Source organism: Thunnus maccoyii, chromosome 12, assembly GCF_910596095.1.
Source record: "Thunnus maccoyii chromosome 12, fThuMac1.1, whole genome shotgun sequence".
NCBI lineage: Eukaryota > Metazoa > Chordata > Actinopteri > Scombriformes > Scombridae > Thunnus > Thunnus maccoyii.
In genome coordinates this window covers 1,476,341-1,492,500 of record NC_056544.1, presented here as the reverse complement: position 1 = coordinate 1,492,500, position 16,160 = coordinate 1,476,341, and the positions used below count along the sequence as shown (strand labels likewise).

General features: G+C 39.4%; 1 long non-coding RNA gene across 1 annotated transcript in view; it reads right to left on the bottom strand.

Moving 5' to 3' along the window:
• Window positions 1-16,160, bottom strand: part of LOC121909468 — a 567,936-nt gene that overhangs the window by 180,099 nt on the left and 371,677 nt on the right. The gene's annotated exons all lie outside the window — the stretch shown is intronic.

Sequence of the window (16,160 nt, the reverse complement as noted above, 5' to 3'; positions counted from 1 at the left end):
GGACCGGATACGGTAGCAGCTGCTTGATGATTGGCCAGAACGCTCTGTATTGATATGCTAAAGGATGCACGTCATCAGGACGCTTAGTCGCAGACACTTCTCTCCTCTCTTGCTCAGTGCTGAGTTTTGTGCAAAAAAAACTGAACAGAAATGGAAAAAGTTCATCCACTTGGCTGATTTTGAAAAGTCAAAACTGATGGAAACATGAGAAGAAAACAAACTATTATCTTTAAAAACTCCATTACAATCAGCAATATTCTGTAAGAGTCTGTAGATGTTCAGATTTGGCCAGAAATATTTCTTTCTTTAATGTAAATGTACTTAATTTCAACCTTTATGAAGCCGACTATACAAAGCCTTAAAGCATACGAGAGACCAGACACCTGGTCTTATTTTAAAGCAGAATGAAAATCTGTCATACAGAGAACAACAGAACAGCAGTCAAGATGGAGCGGTGGAAAAAAGAACATAAGCTATGATTTTTACCCAAAAATGGAACGTACCTGACACAAAATGGCAAATGTCTCAGTGATTTCTGGCTGATGCTCTCTGGTCCTCAGCAGTCTGAAGAAGTTCTGCCTCAATTCTTTCACAATTGGTTTCAACGTTCAATCACACAACAGCTCTTTATGCTACCTTGTTAGTGTTGCCCTCCATGTTTTTTTTTTTTGTTTTTTTCTTTCTGTGAATACCTGTGGGCGTGACCAAAGAGACTTCCATGTGCGATGATGTCATGCATACCCACCATACAGTGTATAGTGGCATCTACTTCCTGCTGCTGCTGTTTGGGATGTATTTTTATGCCTTTATTACAGATAGCAGAGAGAGGACAGGAAATGAGGAAGATTGGTAGGTTTCTGGCTGGACTTGCGGGATGTAGCGGTTCATGCGTGGCATCTTAACCTCTAAGCTACGGGGGCATCCCCCCCCCCCGCTGCTGCTGCTGCTGCTTGTTTGATTTTCCACAACTTTGGCAGCTTGTAACATAAATCGGTCCTTTGAAGAATTTTGTGATCATGTCAGCTGCTGCAAATTCACTCAATGTTCAGATTTTTTTCAGACTGTTAGTCATTTGAAGACATCACCTTCTATTTTGGAAAATTATAACTGTCATTTTTCACTATTTTCAGACATTTTGTAGACAAAATGATTAATCGAGAAAATAATCAATAATAAAAATAATGGTTGTTTACATGTTACACTCCCAGCGTTTAAAGGATTAGTCTGGTGATATTCTGTCGTTTTCTTACTGTTCCATGTTCAGACCCGAAACCAACAATGAACTGATCTACTAACAAGTATTATGTGTGTTTCCAAAGCCTGATACACTGTATCTTCCTCCTCTTTGCTGTAGAGCTCCATCGTTGTCCAAAAACTATTAAAACACATCGGTGGGACACTGCTGCACTGGCGGACATGTTCCTTCATTACCATGAACACACACACTGTAGTTTAATTTGACCCAATCCCACACACACACCGTCCTGCTGCTGCTACTCACTAGAGCACCAAATGTAGATGAATCTGCCGCTGAAAATAACAAATGCTAACTATTTCCTCCTGTTTGAGCAAGGTTTGATTAAAAACTACAATGACCAAGCTGCCAAAACCATTTGAGAAGTAATGTGAGGAAACATTTTGGATTTGACATCATAGATGGAAAATTGTTGATAAAGGTAAGGCTGCCTTTATGCCCCTTTCAGACATGCAGCCCTTTACGTTAATCTGATGACAGTTGAACATGTTGGGCTTATGTCTGATTAAGCACCTTAGTCACTTTTACATAAAAGTCACGACTGCAAACGTACTCGGTCAGACATGTAACGTTTCTGTAACACGACACGAGTCTGAACTGAATGCTGTCAGATTAATTTAGCAGCACAAGTAAAACACGCAGAGAGAGAAACGCACTTCTTGTTCAGCCTTCCAACATGACTGTAATTAATTGAATATCTCAATCGTCATCTCCTATGCACAGAATTGATTTAATAAACTAGGAAACACTTGTGAAAGAGCTCATTTTAAGACATGATCCACCCTCTCGTATCAGATAAATAGCAGAGTAGCAACTTAACGTCCTGTCATCCAATGTCTGTGCATGTGAGACTTTTATAAAACACGTAGCAGAATTCACTTAAATAACGTTAAATGATGACATTGATGTGAAAATGTAGATTCACTCACGTTCACATGGTCGGTAATTAAAGCTTCAACAGCAAAATGAGTTTTAAAATCCATCAGTACTGTTGTTTGCACTTCCCCTCACAGGGTGTCAGAAAAATAACTGTTTGAGGCCCAAAAAGGTAAAAACTCTTCAGTATTTCACAAACATGCAGAGGTTCAAATGAATCTAAATGTATGTAGCAACACTATGCTTTTTCTATCGTTTCAAGACCCCTCAGATGGATCTTATGACCCTCAGTGTAGTTCCAACTGGCTCCACCTTGAACAGCCACAACAATAAAATGCTGCTCATGTATTGACTCATCAGTATTAACAAAGTACTTTGTTAAATTTATTAAATATATCAGTCATCGCTGACTTTCTGCAAATCGAGTACTTTTACTTTAGTACTTTAAGTACATTTAGCTGGTAATACTTCTATACTTTAACTTCAGTGGGATATTAAACGCAGGACTTTTACTTGTAATGGAGTATTTTTACATTGTTGTATTGATACTTTTACTTAGTACTTGTTCCACCACTGCTATTTACTATGTAGTGCACTATACTTAATGTCTTGCATTTTGTGAAAAGAGCATGAAGTTTATGCTCAGTTACGTCAGTGGTCTGATGAATCCCCACAGCCACCTCACATGTTCCATACGTGTTCTGATTTTTTTTAACAATATTTATTATATAAATATTGTATTGTATTGTATTGTATATGTAATACTTATTATATAAATATTGTTACTATATTGTATCTATTTTTAGCCTTAGTCTCTTTTTTCAGTAGGTTTGCTCAAGTTTACATCTGTACTACTACCACTTGTAGTGGCAGTAGCTGGATGTTTCAGACTTTTATCCATTAGCTTACTTCAGATATCAATTTTTGGACTTCTCATCTCGCTTGCTAACTAGTTTTCACAAACGTGCAGTCAGTCATGGCTGGGAGTTTATTGACTGTTGCGGCAATACTACATTTAAAGATCAGCTTCACACAAATTTGTGGTTGTATCTGTATTTATTGTTCTTGTAAACATAAATATGTGGATGTGTATTTTATTTTACCAAATCAGAGCCAAAATGATACTGTCCGTGTGCGCGAGTAGAGCTATGCGAGAGTCTGCTAGGTTCTGTGATGTAAATTTCATCATCAGAGGTTGTACACGTAGGCTCTGTGCAAACATCCACTCACCTCCAATTTGTTTGAGGGCACGCGGCTGCTACGCTACAAGGCCTACTTGTACTTCTACTGTGTATGTGCGGAATGCGTCCTCCAAACGGACTCCAGAAAGTAGTATAAAGAGAACTACAACACGTCCATTGTGTCCACAGCTGTCCATGTACGTGTCTGTTTGGGAGTATATTCTGTATAAATTCTGTTAGCTTGCTAGATAGCATTAGTCAAGTTCTTGTCAACTCCTCAAACGTTAGCTAGGCTACATGTTACATGACATCATGTATATTTGCTAACTAACTTTTTGGCTTACCATTTACTATCATCAATCATTTATCATCAGTCATCATTATCTGCTCCACTTATCACTGCCCTGCTTTCTCTTCTCTTCCTCCTCTTTCTTTCTCTCTTTTTTCACTCCCAGACAGATAATCCCTCTCTATTTTGCGTAACATTAGTCAATGCAAACAAACTTGCAGCTCTGTGACTCACAGACACACCAATGAGATGGGGCCTGTTACGGTAGGGGGGGGGGTTCCTATTACTGGTTGTTGTTGCAATGGTACCACAGTTTAGGGGCATTCCCACATTTTGAGACAGTCTGAGTCAGCTCTTGGGGGCCCCCTCATGCTGGGGGCCCTAAGCAGGTGCTTAGTTTGGTTGTGCACTGGCCCAGCTCTGCAGTAAACCATAGACGGCACTATTGAGAGGATAGGGGAAGCTTAACTTCCCCAAAATTATCACTGACAAAATTTAACCTTCAACAAGATCATGATGTTTTGGACAGTAACTACTAGCAACCAAAACCGTTAACTACCAACCACTACCAGGCCAAGCATGTCAGCAGCTCAGTGGTTGAAAAGACAGCAACATGTTCTGAAACTGACCAGGCTCACTTAAGGTGGACTGACCTTTTAAGATGGACCAACTATTCTCCATTCTGTTTAAGGAGGACCAGCTATTGACCCCCACCCACCGTTACTGACTTCTGCATGATGTCCTGGCACTGCCTACTGACTTTGGACTTTTGGAAACAGTGATCGACATTTTTCACCATTTCCTGACAATTTATGGACCAAACAACTAATCATTTAACCAAGAAAATAATCGACAGATTAGTCGATAATGAAAATAACTGTTGGTAGAAGTTGTTGTTGTAGTTGCAGCCCTAATACATAGAGACAGCATCTGTTCTGTGTGTTTTGCGTTGAGCACGTCATTTACGTAGGACTCCGTCCTGACTGGACAGTTGTTTTCTGACGTAGGCCTTACTAATGAACCAACAATGGCGGTGATTTGTTTCCACACATAGTTTGTTAAGGTCACGTCAGAGAAAAACCGGAGACCGCGACGACCAGCTCCTCCTGTATCTTGTGTAAAGTTGTTTCATGTATGTGTGGTGGACTCGGTGTCAGCTGGAGTCAGAAGCAGCGTGAATGGCTCTCGCTGGTCGTCGCTCACATTGCGTCAGAAGATCTTTGCATAAAGTTGAACCTTTCTCTGATGACGCAAAATAACGCTGATTCATTCAGGGTTCCGAAATCTCAAGACACAGCCCTTCTTTCTAAACCCCACTCCCAGTGAGTGGCACATCCCCAGGGCTCTCATTTATAATCTGTGCATGCAGTACGCACAAAACGGGCTTGTAAAGATGCGTAGGCCTACTACGCCATTTCCCAGAGAAAAGTCGGGGTTTATAAAAGCAAACTTGATGGGAGAATGTGCGTAACTGTACTGAAACTCAGAGGCAGATGCACCAACATGTTGGATACAAGGGAAGCAGATGACGAGGTGGTGAATTGAAGTCAGAGTTTATAATGATTCATCTCCCACATTTCATTTAACTTCATATCAAACCATAAATCATAGGCTACAAACTTTGTCATGAACATTCAGGCCACCTATTATTCCATAAGCACCTCTCCATCTTAAAAGATATATCTAAACCTTTTACATCTAGGCTATGATTTATTTTTGAACTATAATTGAAATATTGAGTGCCACATCACCACATCCCCAAACGATGCCCACACTGGCCAGGTGATGCCAGGACACATCAGGTGGCAGGGCTCTGAAAAGACTGCCTCACCTTGAGGTATGTTTTCACAAAATCTTTTAGCACTGTCCATATTTCACCAGGGATCACCATGCAGGATTGCCTCAGTGAGCACGTGTCTATGCTGCCGTGCTGCTCGGGAGCAAAAGGTGCACTGAGCGCGCGCTGGACACTCTCTACTTTCTCCAGCTACCTCACCTCTTCATCACCTGCACACATATCAACCGTGAACACATAGGCTACATTTTAAACGCATTGTTTGCTAAAGGTTGAGTGAGTGGTCTCATCAGACACACTATAAATGCCTCCACGATACCATTCTCCTGCGGTGTGCTGCAATTTCTCACCACTTCATCAAATGTCGGTAATTGTTTTATTTGTTGAACTGATTACATTAACAGCTGCCATCATATATAATCAATATTCACGAGGGTTTTGCATTGACAATTGATGGTTGATTGTTGGGAGTGTGGTGGATGATATATGAGGCTCATCCACGTGCGCACATTTTCAATTTTTGAATTATAAAGGGAAAATAGCGTGCAAACAGTTCTATAAATGTTAAGTGGTGCACGCCATTTTTGTCTTTATTCCGCGAATAAATGATACACTGGTTACACTGGTTATCCTCTGGCTGAGAGCTGTCTGTCTGTTTTTTTTACTTTGGGCCGTGAAGGTGCTTCTGAGTTGGATTATTTCTATGTAGGAAATTAGAGTGATTGTAAAAAGTGTCGAGCATTATTTTGAAAGGTTTAATGGTGGTGGTGTTTTTAATTGTGAGATTTTATTTCTTCTTGAGTCTATGAGCTTGTCATTAGTTGTGTTTATTTTGATTAATAAACAGGTAAAGACAGTTCAAATTTAATTTTAAAAAAAAGTAATATAAAAATTCAGGCACATTCGGGGAAGAACATCAGACCAGTAGATGAAATATCTTTATCTTTATGATGTATGTTCACAGCCAGCGTTGAGAAATGAGTGTGTCCTGTATGTGGTGAGGTTGTGAGGATGGTGGGTGACTTTCATGTGGGACACCCCGAAACACCGAAATCACAGATCTGCCATAAACATTTGCATCTAATAACCGCAAGCTTTCCCTAAACTTAACCATGCCATAGTTGCCGTGTGCAGATAACGTAAAAAGGGAGAATTTTTAAAACATTGGCATTTAATGTTAAAAAAAAACAATCTTGACGTTTCTGTCCCGGCATAACAAGCCTGCTGGATGAAATGATTCATTGAGAATGATTAAGATCGACAGACTTATTAGATTTTATTATGAACAGCTGGCATGACAGCTTAAAAACTGCCAACAACAAAGAACTTTCTTTGACTCATAGATGAGTGTCTGTAGTTGTAAAGCCTAACTATAGAAACACAAAGAGAATAACTGTCTATTAGTGTGTTTAGTCTCACATGTTTGTTGACTGTTCGGATTTTAGCTCTTTCATCTTACCTGTTCTCTATGGTTTTAAGCTTTGTTTTGGGGCGTTTCAGACTTTATTGGAGTCGATAGTGAGAGAGACATGCAACAAAGCGCCCCAGATTGAGGTCAGATGCAGAAAACTCTAAAACTGTGTGTACGCACAAAGACAGAAGTATACAGACGCTTTCTCTTCATCACATTTATAAAGCCGTTGCTACGTCATTATGGAACTAGGCGCACGTGCACGAGCCTCCTTTCCACTCCAGCAATTAGCCAGAAATGAATGAAGACACGCCCGTAAGCAGCCCGCCGCCTGCTCCTCCGGTCTTTACACCTGTCCAGCCAAATAAACGGGAAAGAAGAAGAAGTTGAGATTCATCCGTTGTTATCTTCCTTTTCAAGTACTTTGCAGTAAAGGAGTAGCAAGTAATGCAAGTGTGCTATAAAAACTACCAATAATGGTCTGAATTCAGCATCCAGTTATGGATAAAAATGCTGTGAACATTTTCAGACCCAGTCTAACCAGTGCCTCTCAGCCATGAGTCATTATAATTCTGCATCTTACAAAGCACTGCACCTGCTTATGTCATTGATTAACACAGCATTAATGTGAAAGGAGGAAAAAAATGAGATACTGTAGAGTCTGCAGCATAAACATGACTCTGCACCATACCAGTTCTCTACTACAGCCTCCTATCTATTTCCTGTGACTGCACCAACAGCACTAAGTCTTTGCCTCCCTCCCTGCCGCTTGGGTTTCCTCTCTGCCCAGGGATTGAAGTCACAGTATGACCCATACAAGCTCATTGTGTTAGCTGCCTGTCTGGAAATGTCAGAGAGCCCAGCTTCCACCCCTGACAGATCAAGGGTTACCAAGGTGCTGACTGGCTACAGAGTGACAGGCAACCCTCACAGTCATTCACTTCTAATTTCCACCAGCTTATTGTTTGACAATTAGACTTTTAGTTCTACCAATGTATTTTAAAGTCAGAGCCATATACTGTATACTCCTGTTGAATGTCACATTCTGTTACCTGAAACACATCTCATATGGCCATAGTTGAAGTCCACTCCACAGTCCACACATACAAACTGTGTTCTGTAGTTTGATCCATCATTTCTATCAGTTATAATAAACTGCCACAACTAACTACAAACCCCCAGGTTAGCCCTATTTATTTGGAAGAGAAAATGAGGGTAGATGATAAAAAATTGTGCCTGTTGTAAACATCTCACAGTTCAGACCCACTTCCTGCTTCAGCTTTGACCTGTTGTACATACTGTAGGTGTGTGTGCACAGTTAGATTAACTCTGGATAAGCAGTTTGTTGCTGTCTGATGGTGTCAGTCGTCATACTAGCCAGTGTATCTCTGTGAGTAATTAGTTGGTTATCCTGTTAATATACCAACACTACAAATATTTATATTCATTTATATTTATATTTAGATACTCATTTATAATTACATTTTGACTTGAAATCTTTGTTTGCAAATCAACTTTGTTAGAAAACCTGGCTTTACTTCACTGAGAGTAGTCTGAAAACACTTAACTGTTGTTTTTCCAAAACGGAGCTTTTCAAAAATGGTTCCCCGAGTGGATGAATCTTAGTGTGTTCACTGCAACTTTTACTGTGAGTGGAAGCTTTTGGAAAACAATGACGTGGTCACTTTAACAAAATTTTCAAAATTAGCCTGTTTAGTGTGGATGCAGTGAGACATTCAGAAAGCCTATCACCAGACAAGAGCGCGGATATTGGATGACAAAACCCCAGATTACAATAAATGACAATGTTTTTAAGATTCTGGCTTCCTACGGTATCTGAATGGCAAAAACACTTTGGTTGAGGTTGGAAAAAATCGTGGTTATGGTGAAAAAAAGCAAATATTGATATCAGGCCTGTAATAGGACGCAAACTCCACTCTTTCACATGAAGTCTACACACCCACCCACCACCCGGACCTCCACACCCTTACTTTCTGCCTCGCTACATGAAGGACACACCATGTCCTGCATTGACACTGAATGTTGCTACTGGATATAAAAAATGAGGTGCTGAATCATACTGAGTAGCCAGCTAATGAGATTTTATTTTGCTCTGTTTCTGAGAAATACTTGAAGAAATAACCTGAATGTGGATAATGATTATGGAGCAGAGCACAGTTCAGGTTTATCATTGTAGCTAATAACAGAATCTATACCACAGCTAGGTCTATCAGTGACTTTATTACTCACTTATGTACTTACTGTGTCTGGAGAGGATGTTAACAAAGGTATGACTGCTTGATAATTCCTCAACTCTTGTTTCTCACTAGACTCAACATTCACTTGGTGAAAGGAAAAACTCCTTGAGACAAAGTGTGATTTTGTATTCTTGTATCCTTATAGCATAAAGTTTGGTCAGTGAGCTGCGGCATTAACTTGTATTCTAACAAGATTAAAATATATTTGTCCTGGAGATTAGCATAGTTAAGTCTCCCTTTTTTTTTGGCTTTTGGGGCGGCTGCAGCAGGCTTTGATCAGCGTAGCGCGGCGAGGCCCAGGCTTGGCCTGGCCATCCGAGGCCCGGGTGTGAAATTGGTCTGATGTCATCCCCCATTCTCCACCTTCCCCAGCTTTCAGCAGCCGTAATTATATTTCCGCCACAAAGCCCCCGTCCCCTTCATTCCATATTCCAAGTTTGACTAGGAAGCGTTTTAGAGAACTATGGCTAAATTACTCAGTGGGGGGAAGGGGGACTGGATGGGGCATCTTTTGTGTGACGGAGACACAGGGGACATCAATACTTTACTGATATGTACTTTTCTTTTCTCTGCTCGTCTGCCCTTTGCCTCTGCCTGTTGGAGAGGTTAAGTTTATGACAAGGGGATGGATGAACTTTGGATAAATAAGATGTTTTTTATGTTTTTCGCCTTTATGATAATGAATTATAAAACAACAGGACCTGTTGCTGAAATGTTATGACTGGTGTCTCAACAGGCAAGCAAGTCTTTGGGGTTTGTTTTTACTTTCTCTGTTATCTTTTGAGAAATGTATATTTACAACTTTGGAATATTTACAACATGACATGTGCATGCTGATAGATTTTTGTCATTTCCAGCAGTTAAGAGATCTGTGATCCTGTCATGTTGAGTTGTTGCTTTTGTTTTTGTGACTGATCATCGTAAAATGACTTATAATGATTATATAGCCATGACAGTGAAGAAACACTTTTCCCATGTGTCATTTTTTAGCCACATGGATTTTAGACTGTCTAACTTGTTGGAATAGATCTAATTGGTGGAATCAACAGAATTAGCAGCATTTGTTCAGACATTTGTAGTGACATTAGTGGTGTTTTTAACTTTCAGCACAAATTTGCACTTCTGTTGAATGTCGTCAGTGTTCCAAATGATGCCCTAAAGTTTTTCTTGACCTTGGGATAGTATGTGAGACAAAACAATCTCAACTCAAGGTCCATTCTTCACCGGTGTCATTTGCTGATGAAGACCATGAGATGCAGTTGAAAGCTCTAAAAAAGCTGGTAAATGGACCTTGAATTGAGATTCTGTCAGTTTTGTACAAAGGCCAGCCAGCCATGGCAGAAAAAAAAGAAAAGTGCATCCTTCTTTCATTCCTTTTGTGTCTCAGGCTGAATATTCTAACAAATACAAAGGAAACATTGACTGTAGTGTATAGCAGGACCTGTCACATATTAAGTGTATCATTCCTGAAACTATGTGAGGTGAGTCTAATTTAACACAGATTCAAATCTACACAGAGCTTAATAAAACACCAGAAAAATTAGATGTTTTTGAGAGTCTGTCAAAGTAAAACCATATCTTTGAGCTAGTGAAAACTGGACTGAAACCCAAAGCCAAGTAACTAGGAATTCTGTGTTTACTGGGGGATTCTGCTGATCCCGATTTAAGTCCAATGCCAATGTTCAGTGTACCGCTATATGCCAATGTATGCTATATGCTATATGCCAATGTTCAGTGTACTGCTATATACAAATACTGTGTCTATTTTCTGCCTCTACTGCATGTAGAGCACAAATTGTAAGGGTCAGTATGCTTCAAACGCAGTGCTTGTGGAACAGCATTCTCACCAGGGCTGCTGTGTCCAACGATTCCGATTTGTAATTTTCCGAAAACAACAATCCAACGAGCAGACCCATTGCACTGCTACTGGTGACAGAGTAGGTGGTATTAGAACCCATCCTCACCAACGGATTTGCCCAGATACCTAATGTACCATGTGACACATTTGCAGTGTGCGTCCATTTTTGGAGCACATCCAGCCCTTAAGGTCGGGGCGGTGGATAGGGATGCAGCACCGTCAAGGTTTGCATCCAGTCGCGAAACCGGCAATATATTTTTGCTTTTTTAAAAACATAACCATAATCTTTCCCTAAGCTTAACCATACCGTAGAAGCCATACATTAATAATGAAGAAAATAATCATTTTTAAAATGTTGGCATTGAACGTTACAAAACATTGTCATTGATTGTAATCCAGGGCTGCACAGAATCATCCAGTATCAAATTGTTTGGCAAAAGAGCAGGAAAGACCGAGCAGAATGTTCTTATACCAATAATGAACTTTTTTGTTTGTTTCAAAATATTGGATTTTTTTTACATCATGACCACATTGGGAGCCAGTCTGGGTTTCATTTCAGATGGTTTGATCATTCAGGCCATCTTATTAGAGCTTAAACATGAACATTTTTGATATTTGGAGACTAATGAGAAAGTTTTGAATCAGGTACTGTGAGAGGAAGAAATTTGAGAAAAGGTTATTTAAAAAGTGTCTTATTTTGATATGTAAAAAAATATCAATTTAACAATTTAGCTCCATTAAGTCCTCTCATTTAGTTCCAGGAAGTCTTGGAATATCCCATGATGTCCACAGTGGGAACCAGTAAGGAAAAATATGTCCATTTCTCACCATTCTTGGCTGTAGTGTAGTCACCTACTGCTATTTGCATGGACACCCAAAGCATTTTGACCTTCTTCCAGGTTCTCTGGCGATTTCACTCCCACCCCTCCTCTACCTCCCCCTTCCCTCCTCCCACAACCCTTGGACTGACAGCCCCGGACTGTGCATAGAAACCCAGCTCGCAGCTTTTTCCCCCCTTTCTTCTCCCAAGTCAAGAGTAGCTCAGCTCATCAAGTCAGCGACCGTTGGGCGTTACTTCCACATACAAGCCAGCTAAGAAAGGAAATGCAGATGAGGGCTTCTGCAGCCATTCACAGAGCCCAGGTCAATGCTGCTGCCGCTGCCAATGGAGGAGTCACAGATAACTCTCTGCCTTTTTATTGATGGATCTCTTTCTGCTCTCCATACTTCTTTCTTCCTCTCTGTTTACTTTTCCTCAGCTGTGTTTCCACTTCGTTCAGATGTTCAGGTAAACAGCAAACAGAAGTGAATGGACAGTGTGTGAAATTCTGAGATTTCAGAGTGACGTTGGTGGTTATTTTGGTTGCAGGATCAGTTGCGAGGAGGAGGAGGAGGAGGAGGTGTTGTTGGTTTGCGTTTTTCGTTTTTCATGAGTCGGTCCTAAGTTGTGTATCTTTTAACCTACGAGGTTTAATGTGTGGTGTTGCAGACCTTTCTACACTGAGTCACAAGCTTATAGACAAACTGATCAGAACAATGTGAAGGTACTAATCGAAGTAATGACTAATTGACTTGTAGCTTTCAAATTTCACCTGTAAGTGTTGGTGGAACACAACAAAACTATCAGTATTTTTGGCAATTCTTTGTCATTTACACAAGACAAGAAGCCAGTTTATATGTATAAAGAGAATTCAAAAATGGACTGAATAACCTCTTGTAAATGACATACATATTATCAAAGATCACATAGTTTGCTTGGTACTGGCTTGTTTTGGTACCTTAGTTGTAAAAAATAATCCAGGTTCACTGTCTGGCAGTCACAATAACTTTCAAATGACTTCATCCAGGGAGTTCATGTGTAAGGTTATAGGTGTAGTTACAGTATACTACCAGAACTCTTCTCCTTTGTCTTTGTTCAGTCTTTTTGAGAAACTTGTATTTGTACAAGTTTACTGTAGACTTGTCCTATTGAGCAAACTGCTGTCAACTAATTCATATGAACTGACTTCACTGACGCCTTCGTATTCTTGGATCATTCCTCAATAACCGCTTCTGTTCATATTCCAGAGTGTTTCAGATTGTGCTGGACTGATTAGAGAGAATTCACCAGAGAAACTCTCATCTCTTCCATCACAGTTTGATTGATTTTCAGAGATGCCTCCTACATTACTATAGCTTGCATGTTGTTGATGTCCAATTAAAACTGTTGGTGTTGGGTGATTTTTCTGTTTTCATACCAGCTGAAGGATTACTGCTCCTTTGGGTTGAGGTGCTGGTTTAAACCCTGTTGGATTATATAGAAAAGCAGTCACCTAGCTTTAAATGATGCTGATTATCTTTCTTCCTGATAGATTGATGTTTTGGAGATATAGTTTTAATGTACAGTGGTGATATGTTTATGGGTAGAATTACACATAAGATAAATCCTGTAGATTCAGCCCTGTAGTCATCATTAAGATCAGAATGCCTTTTCTTCATCAAAAAGCAAAGAGGTCAACTGATGTAGCTCAGACTGCTCATACAATTCCCTATCAGGATGTTCTGAGATTCAGAGTGCTGATATCAGGATGAGAAACTTCCAGGAATTTGATCACTATTAACCTCACTACTTTACAGTAATGAAGCACAAAGTTTCTCAAATGTTTCTGGAATGTGGTCCCAAAATTGTCAAGACCAGCAATTAAATACTTGTGAATCTAAGTATGGCATACTTTATTACTATTACTGTTTTTGCTTTTACCATATACTGCATATATTTATCCATACACTATCTGCATGATTATATATTTGTACACACTTTTGCACATCTCATTATTGCTCAGCACAGCCCAATTTGCACATCTTACATTCCACCTCTACTTCCTGCCTGTAGAAGGACACTTATTGTGTTTTATTCACTTTTATTTTGGATCTCATTTAACTTTAATCTGTATTTTTATTTTGTATTTATTATTATTATTATTTCAAGAGCATGGAGGGAGCTCCAAATTGATAGTTTCAAAAATGTAATTCCTCTTTAATATGGTCTTATAAATCTCTGTTAGACCTCATTTTCATATCAAATGACTCCATGCGTGCTCCATGCACTTAAAAGTTGCACCAAAGTTAGATTAAGTTTTTTTTTTGTTTTTTGTTTTTTAATGTGGTCAAGAACCAATATTATGTCATGATTATGTGTGATGGGCACTCATACTTTTAGCTGATAAAGAAAATTAAAATAACTGCGTATCGTTACAAGACACTGTGTGGACAGAAATAATGCAATGAACTGTGCAGAAAAACCGTGAGTTATGTGACTTGTGTTGTGCGGCCTTTTTTTCTGCAGGTGTATGTATTTAATGTTGAGGATGAAGTGAAACTGCAGACTAGAAGTGTCCTCTGTGTTGTGTCTGCCGTCCTCAGCCCTCTGATTGTTATGTTAATCATTGCCAAGATATTTCAATAAAAGCACCCGCAGACTCATCACATCCACTTCACAGCAAAATATAAAACCAAATATTTCAGCCATGTGGATTTTTCCTTGTTTATTGAGCTTTTTTTATTTATTTTGTATTTATTTTATTATTTCGTGTGATACAACCAAATAAACTTCTGAACCATCAGTTTTGCATTGTTGTCGTTTATTTACCATCACACCATTATGATATAAATTATTTACATATAGGATCATATAAAAAAGAGAACTTGAGCTGGGAGGAAAACAATAACTAAATGAGTTCATTATTTATTTATTTATTTTTTTTAATCCTGATGTCAAAATCCCATTTGCGATATAGAAAACAGCTGCTCTTTCTTTATAACACTGTAAATATTTTTTTTAGGTTATATTTACATCACTTTTAAGGCAAAAGCTTGTCCAGGTTTGTAATTGAATGCAAGAAAACTGATTTTCTATAACACAGTAGAGAAATAAAAAAAAAAAACATTCACAGCATCGTAAGACCACGATTTGGTTTGGATCCTCTTTAATTAAACCCAGCAAAGGCCTTTTCAGATGTTGCATTAAAAAAGTAAAGTTATTGCAGGAAAAATAAGTTATGTAAACGCTCCAGAGCCCCATCTCCACATGGCTATAGATGCTCACTTTATTATAAATAGGAATAAAATGGTCTTTGCTAAAAAACAAATAAAACTTTGCCTATGTCCTTGAACATTCGTGGATGTACATGAGTATAACCTACACTAGGCTATAGGTCCATGATTTGGCCGGAGGGTGCGATGCCAAAATCAGCAGAAGGTTAGAGATGAATGAAATGAATGTCCCATGCTGATCATAGCCTGGCTTTATGGGGCTGAATGTGACTTGTTTAAAGGGGTTTCAGCTAAATAAGTGGTGCCCTAGTTCTCAATAGAAAATAAGAAATAAAACAAAGTTTCGATCTTAATGCCTGATCCAAAATGAGGCAAATTCAAATCAAGAATGGAATGGACTTGTTCAGCTGCGTGCGGTCTCAATGCCAATTCTTATGTGAAAATATATTTTATTATTAAACACTGTTCACCAGACAGCTTCTAAAGTAGAACTTTAATTCCAGATATAAAATGTGTCGTTACATTCCCAAATTTTGGGGGGGGCGCCGAATTTCAGTTTGGCACCCTGAGAAGGCTGTATAGGCTACTTCCACACTGCAGGTCAATATTCACTACAGTACGCCGACATAACACAGTAAGGAAGAGCGAAGAAGAAGAAAAGAGCGGAAAAAATAGCCAATAAAGTCAGAAAATACAAAACACAGAGAACACAAATAAGGCTATTTTCTCAATTCACAGTTCCCAGAATGCAGCAGAAAAAAACTCTTTGGATTTCAGCATATAGTTTTCATCATCACACAGTTGATCAGACACAACAGTTCCGCCTGACGGGACACACAGGGCCGCGGTGCGCGTGACGGCTGTCCTCGCGCCGCGTCACGTTCTCAGCTCAGATTGGATGTTCTTGACTCACTTTTTTTCCCGCCTCCAAAAAAACATCAAAGACATGTTTTCTCTATACTTGGTCCATCTTAGTTGACCTTCTGTCCGCCGCTTCTATTCAATTAGCTGTTAAATGTGTGTAGGAGAACTGATCCCACTTACTTTAGGATTCATTCATCAGCCTGGATTTGATGTTGGAGGGCAGAACTCCAGCAAGGATACATAGATACTCATGTTGATATTTTACAAAGCCTCGTTTTGACTCTCATACTTGGACCTGGAACAAAACTGGGTTCCATAAGTCTCGTTATTTTTTTCACTGG